Below are 7,233 nucleotides of genomic sequence, written 5' to 3'. Positions count from 1 at the left end.
ATATTTACTACATATTAAAATACATATATATGTATTTTATGGCTTGATTAATTGGACAGTTTCAGAACTTCAAGTGAAACATTTGTTTTCTATACCTTACTTAATTGAAGAGAAAAAAAGATAATATCAAGAAAGAAAATCTAACAGAGATGTAGTCAAAATAGTAATTCCCCGAGTAGATCTTGAGGTCAGGTCAGGTCTCATCTGAAGTCTGGTAACTATTTTGTAAACAAAATATTAGTCAAGCCAAATTAAGGAAAATCTCCTTTATCAGCTGCATCTCAATGTCTAGGCTTATTGATTGAGATTCATTATAAAAGAAAGAAATTAGATTATGTAGCTTAAACTATACTAGAAAATTGATTCAAACATTAGAAGCATAATGTTATGATGGAAAGATCAAGGAACTATGAATCAGTGCTAGATCTCTCACTACCTAGCTGTGTGATTACTGGCCAATTTCTCATGCTTCATGCATCATCTGTAGTATGAAAGGTTGGGATTTAATTATATGAAGTCACTTAGGACTCTAAATTTTAATTTTAGAGATCTTCATCAATAAGATTGTAAACAACAGGCGCTTTATAGTTAACCTAAAAATGTAATTGATCAAAACTTTATACTAATCAAACATAAAATTTCCTCAAGCCATGTCCTCAACTCTTACCCAACTCCTAGAAATGTCCTGGTGTCTCTGAGAATCACTATTTGAAAATGACTGTCTAGGGGAATAGTACAGTGTGTTTATTTTTTGAAGGTTTATTTTATTTTAATGATTGATCTATGCAATACCGAGGCCATTATGTACAGATAAGTGAGGGGAGTTTTATTCCTTGGTCTCTTCTGCACTGGACAAAGTCTTGATGATATATCCGTTGGTCTGGAGGCACTCAACACAATGAGACAATCTGCTTAATGCTTCATTCAAAGCTATGCAATTTTTTTTCCTGATGTTCAATTTCACCTTCAACAAAGAACAATTCAAATTCTACATCCTACGATTGAATCTCTTTCTGATTGTCTTAGAAGTAATTTTTTCTTTCTCTATATTGTCACAGTTCTTCTTGTTGCTTTTATCACATTCCATGTTAGAGTATAGTCATTTATATATTGATTCATTTTTATCTCCTCTCCTACCTAGATCATAAGCATTTGAAATACAGTGATTTTTTTTTTTTTGTCTTCTCTCCTCAGACTACCAACATATTGCCTTTATAACTGTTGGAATATTGTACATTGTGGAGCTTAATAAATATGAAAATTGAATTTTGTTGAGAATCTTATTCAAGAATTACTCTAATCCCTCATGGAGTGGTTTAGAAATAGTCACTAGCCGCACTGCTTATTTCGTTTATGTACTTGCCCTTCATGGAATGTCTATTATTTGCTAGTCACTTCAAATATACAACTGGAATTACTTACAACAAAATTGAAAATAACTGCATTTTATCATAATCTAACACTCACTTCTATGTCACCACATAAATGATGGAAACATTCAATGTTTATCCCTCTGAATACCTCACAACCCACTCAATTGAATATTTACCAAATTGACTGCTTTTCTTTGGCCTGATTAGATCTAGTACTTATCTTGTGAACAAAGTTTGAATGTTTCTCCAAGATCTAGCTTTCCTTTGGATTAAATAGTCAATGTCCCACTCCTACTTGAACCATAAGCATTGAGAAAGAACATTCCCATAACTAGTAATCAGACCATAAATGCTATGACCCCTGATCTCCCTTGTTGGAATTAGCTATTTCTGTCGCTTCTTGGAAGGCACCAAAGTAGATAAAAGTTGGAAACAAAGAGAAATCAAGCCCAGTCTTTGATCTCAGTTTAAATGGTGAGATAGGTGACCCAAAGGGCAACAAGACACACTAGTCCCCAGATTACCAAAAATTTTCGGATCTAAAATGCTTGAAATAAATTTTCATTTACAAATGATCATTTAGGAAACTGTAGTAGTTTCACTTTCCAGTAGAGCAGGGATTTCATTTATTCAGACTTTGAAATGCTTCAGAAACTTCATTTAAACCTATATAATAATAATTATTATTATACTTCAAGTCAGCTTCACTTCATTACATCAAGATAAGGATAATTAGATTGTAATCTCTGCATGGCCAAGGACAATCACTTCTGTCACTCAATTTCTATTGCACCAAGTATAACTTCATACACAGATGGAAATCTATACTTTATTTTATCACAATGATAGAGATATTCAGAATTAGGCCAGATTATATTTAGACAGGAAAATTATTAACTATTTAGCAAGTTTAAAATTAGGCACCAGTATAGCTCTCATATATGATAGCTCATTACAAAGGAGACACATTAAAAACGTTGTAGAAAATCTTTTTCCAGAAACTGGTATTCCTGAGACAAACATGAAAGAAATTACTGTGTGAACTCTCACTAATTTTTATTGGTAGAAAACACTGCTTTATAACAACATTGTATTATAAGAGGCTTCCTTTAGAATATTGGTCATTTCTGAGTTACTTTAAGTTTTGAAAGCCAGTATGAGTTAACTGGCATTAGGATTAGGAAACTGATAATCAGTTTTCTGACTGTATCTTCATTTTAACATTTTTTTTGAATTCCACAGTTTTGATAAAGTCAAATTCTCATTACAAACCAAGATTGAAGAGGAAGCATAACGTGGGAAAAGCAAACACTTTGGATTTAACTAGACACAAGACTCAAACTTAGGTCTGCAATTTACTAGCTTTGTGATTATGGGCAAGGCTGAACCTTTGTGCTTCTGTTTCCTGATCTATAAAATGGGAGTATTAAAAGTACTTTTTCTCAAGATTTAGGTAAAAATTAAATGAGTTATTATGTGAGATACTTAGTACATAGTAACTAATTACTATTCTTACTGTTGCTATTATTATTGTTTAGTGTTGTTTCTTCTTATCTATGGGTTGTTTTCAGTTTCCAAGAACCCAATAAAATACACATTTTCCACTGATTCCCCAGTAAATTGCATCCAGGCTATGTAGAAAAAGTCACTGTTAGCACTGGTTGAAGTGCAGTTCTCATCTTGCATTTCACCATGAAAATTGTAACTTTACATGAGGCGATCTACACTGTCTTAAAGTCAGAGGACTTTCTCATACTGGTTTCATTCAATAATTTTCCTCTTTAATTGCTCTTACCACTTTCCTGAAAAATAAAGCCCCACCATGCTTGAATTTCCAGGAGTCTAGAAAAAGAGATGTAAAGCTGCTGCCAATTTACCTATCACATTATGTTGAATTAAATTGCAGAATTAGTTTGGAAATCTTTGGATCCTAAAACCATCTTTAATTGCCTTTTTTTTTTTCTAAAAATATTTGGGGGACAGGGCCAAGATGTTGAACTAGAAGCAGTTCATGTGCACTGCTCTTATGGAGAAGAAAGCAAAGGGCTAGAGAACACTGCCGTGCAGGCCAATCAACAGAGAAATCGTGTAGGGATCCATCAAGGCAGCAGGCAGAAACAGAGAACAGAAAGGAACAAAGCTGGCCACTAACCTGTTAGATATCAGCATCTTAAAAAATATCGGCTGAGTGCGGTGGCTCACACCTGTAACCCCAGCACTTTGGGAGGCCGAGGCATGTGGATCACCTGAGGTCAGGAGTTCGAGCCTAGCCTGGCTAACATGGTGAAAACCTTTCTCTACTAAAAGTACAAAAATTAGCTGGGTGTGGTGGTGGGCACCTGTAATCTCAGCTACTTGGGAGGCTGAGGCAGGGAGAATTGCTTGAACCCAGGAGGCAGAGGTTGTAGTGAGCCAAAATCGTGCCACTGCACTCTAGCCTGGGTGATAGAATGAGACTCCGTCTCAAAAAAAAAAAAAAAAAAAATAGGATTTCATATCCAGCCAAACTAAGCTTCATAAGCGAAGGAGAAATAAGATCCTTTTCAGACAAGCAAATGCTGAGGGAATTCATTACCAAATGGAAAAACATTTCATGTTCTTCAATAGGAAGAATCAATATTGTTAAAATGGCTAGGAGAACCTCTCAAACATGGAAAGGCTGAGTGAGTGAGAGCCCCCAGGGAGATTCCTGCTCCCCACAGGGACCTGTGCAAGACTGGGAATGGGGAATCACCCTGCTCCCCCGCACCCTTCCACCACACTTTTAGACTGAGGCAAAGAGTCACCTGAAGGTTTTGTGGGGGCAACTCCCAAATCCAAGAGGACCTCCACAAGTCTTGGACCCTGGGACAAACCAGCACAGGTGTCACAGAGCCAATAGAGGCCACAGTTGCAACGCCGGGGAGCATTAACATTGTTCCACCACTGCTTTTCAGCTAGGGCTCAGCTCCAGCTTCTGGCCCATCAGTCCTGCTTTGACCCAAACTTGGCTACCACCACCCAACTCTGCCACTGGTAGCCAATCGAGCAACAATTGCTAGAACCTCCATATGTTCCTCTACTAATAGCATCTTTAACAAAATTTCAGTCTTTTGATCATTTTTTAAAAAGAAAAAAGAATGAAAAGGAACAAACAAAATATCTGAGAAATGTGGAAGTATGTAAACCCCCACAAGCACTTCACATGAAGATTTTCCCCAAGACACATAATCATCAGATTCTACAAGGCTGACATGTAAGAAAAAATGGTAAAGGCAGCTAGAGAAAAAAGACAGGTCACCTACATAAGGAAGCCCATCAGAATAACAGCAAATCTCTCAGCAGAAACCCTATAAGCCAGAAGAGGTTGGGGGCCTATAGTCAACACTGTTACAGAAAGGAAATTCCAACCAAGAACTTCATATCCGTGACTGGGCGCGGTAGCTCACACCCATAATCCCAGCACTTTGGGATGCCGAGGCAGGTGGATCACCTGAGATCAGGAGTTCGAGACTAGTCTGGCCAACAAGGTGAAACCCCTTCTCTACTAAAAATACAAAAATTAGCCAGGCGTGGTGGCGGGCACCTGTAATCTTAGCTACTTGGGAGGCTGAGGCAGGCAGAATTGCTTGAACCCAGGAGGCAGAGATTGTATTGAGCTGAGATCGTGCCACTGCACTCCAGGCAATGGTGTGAACCCAGGAGGCAGAGGTTGCAGTGACTGCACTCCAGGCTGAGCGATAGAGTGAGACTCCGTTTCAAAAAAAAAAAAAAAGAATACATATTCGGCCAAACTAAGCTTCATAAGTGAAGGAGACATAAGATCCTTTCCAGACAAGCAAATGCTGAGACAATTCATTACCAAATGGAAAAACATTTCATGTTCTTGGATAGGAAAAATAATATTGCTGAAATGGCCATACTGCCCAAAGCAATTTCCAGATTCAATGCTATTACTATCAAACTATCAATAATATTCTTCACATATCTAGAGAAAACTATTCTAAAATTCATATGGAACCAAAATAGATCCCAAATACCCAAAGCAATCCTAAGCAAAAAGAACAATGCTGAAGGCATCACATTACTTGCCTTCAAATTATATTACATGGCTACAGTAAACAAAACTGCATACTGCAGGTACAAAACAAACACATAGACCAATGTTACAGAATAGCTAACCCAGAAATAAAGTCACAGACCTGAAACCATCTGATCTTTAATAAAGCTGACAAAAACGAGCAAGGGAAAAGGACACCCTGTTCAATAAATGGTGCTGGTATAACTGGCTAGCTCTATGCAGAAGACTGAAATTGGACCTCTTCTTTACAGCATATACAAAAAATCAACTCAAAGTGGATTAAATTCCTAAATATAAAACCTCAAACTGTAAAAACCTTGAGAGATAACCTAGGAAATACCATTTTGGACATAAGAACTGGCAAAGATTTCATGAAGAAGATGCCAAAAGCAATTGCGACAAAAGTAAAACGTGAGAAATGGGACCTAATTAAAGTCAAGAGCTTCTGAACAGCAAAAGAAACTATCAACAGAGTAAGAAGGCAACCTAGAGAATGGGAGAAAATATTTGCAGTCGATACATCTGACAAAGGTCTAATATCAATAATTTTCAAGGAACTTAAACAAATGTGCAACCAAAAAACAACCCTGTTCAAATGTGGGCAAAGTAGATGAACAGACACTTTTTTAAAGAAGATATACATGTGACCAAGAAGCATATGATAAAAACCCAACACCATTGATTATTAGAGAAATGCAAATCAAAACCACAATGAGACAACATCTCACACCAGTCAGAATGGCTATTACTATAAAGTCAAAAAATAAGAGATGCTGTCAAGGTTGTAGCGAAAGGGGAATGTTTATACACTGCTGATGGAAGGGTAAATTAGCTCAACCATTAGGGAAAGCAGTGTGGTGATTCCTCAAAGAACTAAAAACAGAAGTACTATTTGACCCAACCATCCCACTACTGGTTATACACCCAAAGGAATATTAATTGTTCTACCATTAAGATATATGCACACATATGTTCATTGCAGCACTTTTCACAATAGCAAAGACATGGAATCAACCTGAATGTCCATCAATGAGAGAGTGGATAAAGAAAATGTGGTAAATGTGCACCATGGAATACTATGCAGCAATAAAAACAATGAGATCATTTCCTTTGCAGGAACGTGGATGGAGTGAGGCCATTATCCATAGCAAACTGATGTAGGAACATAAAATCAAATACTACATGTTCTCACTTACAAGTGGGAGCTAAATGATGAGAACATATGAACAGAAAAAAAGGGAACAACAGGCACTGGGGCCTATTTGAGGGAGGAGGGGGTAGCAGGAAGAAGTTCAGAAAAGAAATAAAACTGTTGGGGACTATCTTTAGTACCTAAGTGGCAAAATAATCAGTATGTACACCGAAACCCCAAATCAAATATTTACCTATTTAACAAACCTGCACATGTACTCCTAAATCTAAAATAAAATTGGATACTTCTTAAATCTTTCCTGTATTTATGTGTCCATCCTTCCACTTATCCATCCATCCATCTTTCCATCTGTTCATCCATTCATTCATGTGTGTTGATAGTTATAATTCCACCTACCTTCAAAAGAGATCTGAGGGGTCTTATGATCAAGGCCAAGGTAAAATGATCACGGGGTAAAAGAAAGAAACAAGTAACATGAGAGGAGAGGGCTTTCCACTCTACAAGTCACCTCTGTTTTCTTTTCCTTTCATCCATCTTTTCTTCTTTGCCTGCTTCCTGTTCTACCTCTTTTCATTAATCCCTGTCGATAATGCCTGGAGTCACCCAGCACTTTCCTTTATCTAAGGAAATGGTACTCCAGCTGAAAA

At 37.2% G+C, this 7,233-nt stretch overlaps 1 protein-coding gene across 2 annotated transcripts in view; it reads right to left on the bottom strand.

Moving 5' to 3' along the window:
* Positions 1–7,233, bottom strand: part of LOC105544577 (dachshund homolog 2) — a 311,959-nt gene that overhangs the window by 182,519 nt on the left and 122,207 nt on the right. The gene's annotated exons all lie outside the window — the stretch shown is intronic.

Source organism: Mandrillus leucophaeus, unplaced genomic scaffold (genome assembly GCF_000951045.1).
Source record: "Mandrillus leucophaeus isolate KB7577 unplaced genomic scaffold, Mleu.le_1.0 Scaffold1081, whole genome shotgun sequence".
Lineage (NCBI taxonomy): Eukaryota > Metazoa > Chordata > Mammalia > Primates > Cercopithecidae > Mandrillus > Mandrillus leucophaeus.
The sequence above is the reverse complement of the archived record's forward strand: the minus strand, read 5'-3'. Positions and strand labels throughout refer to the sequence as shown.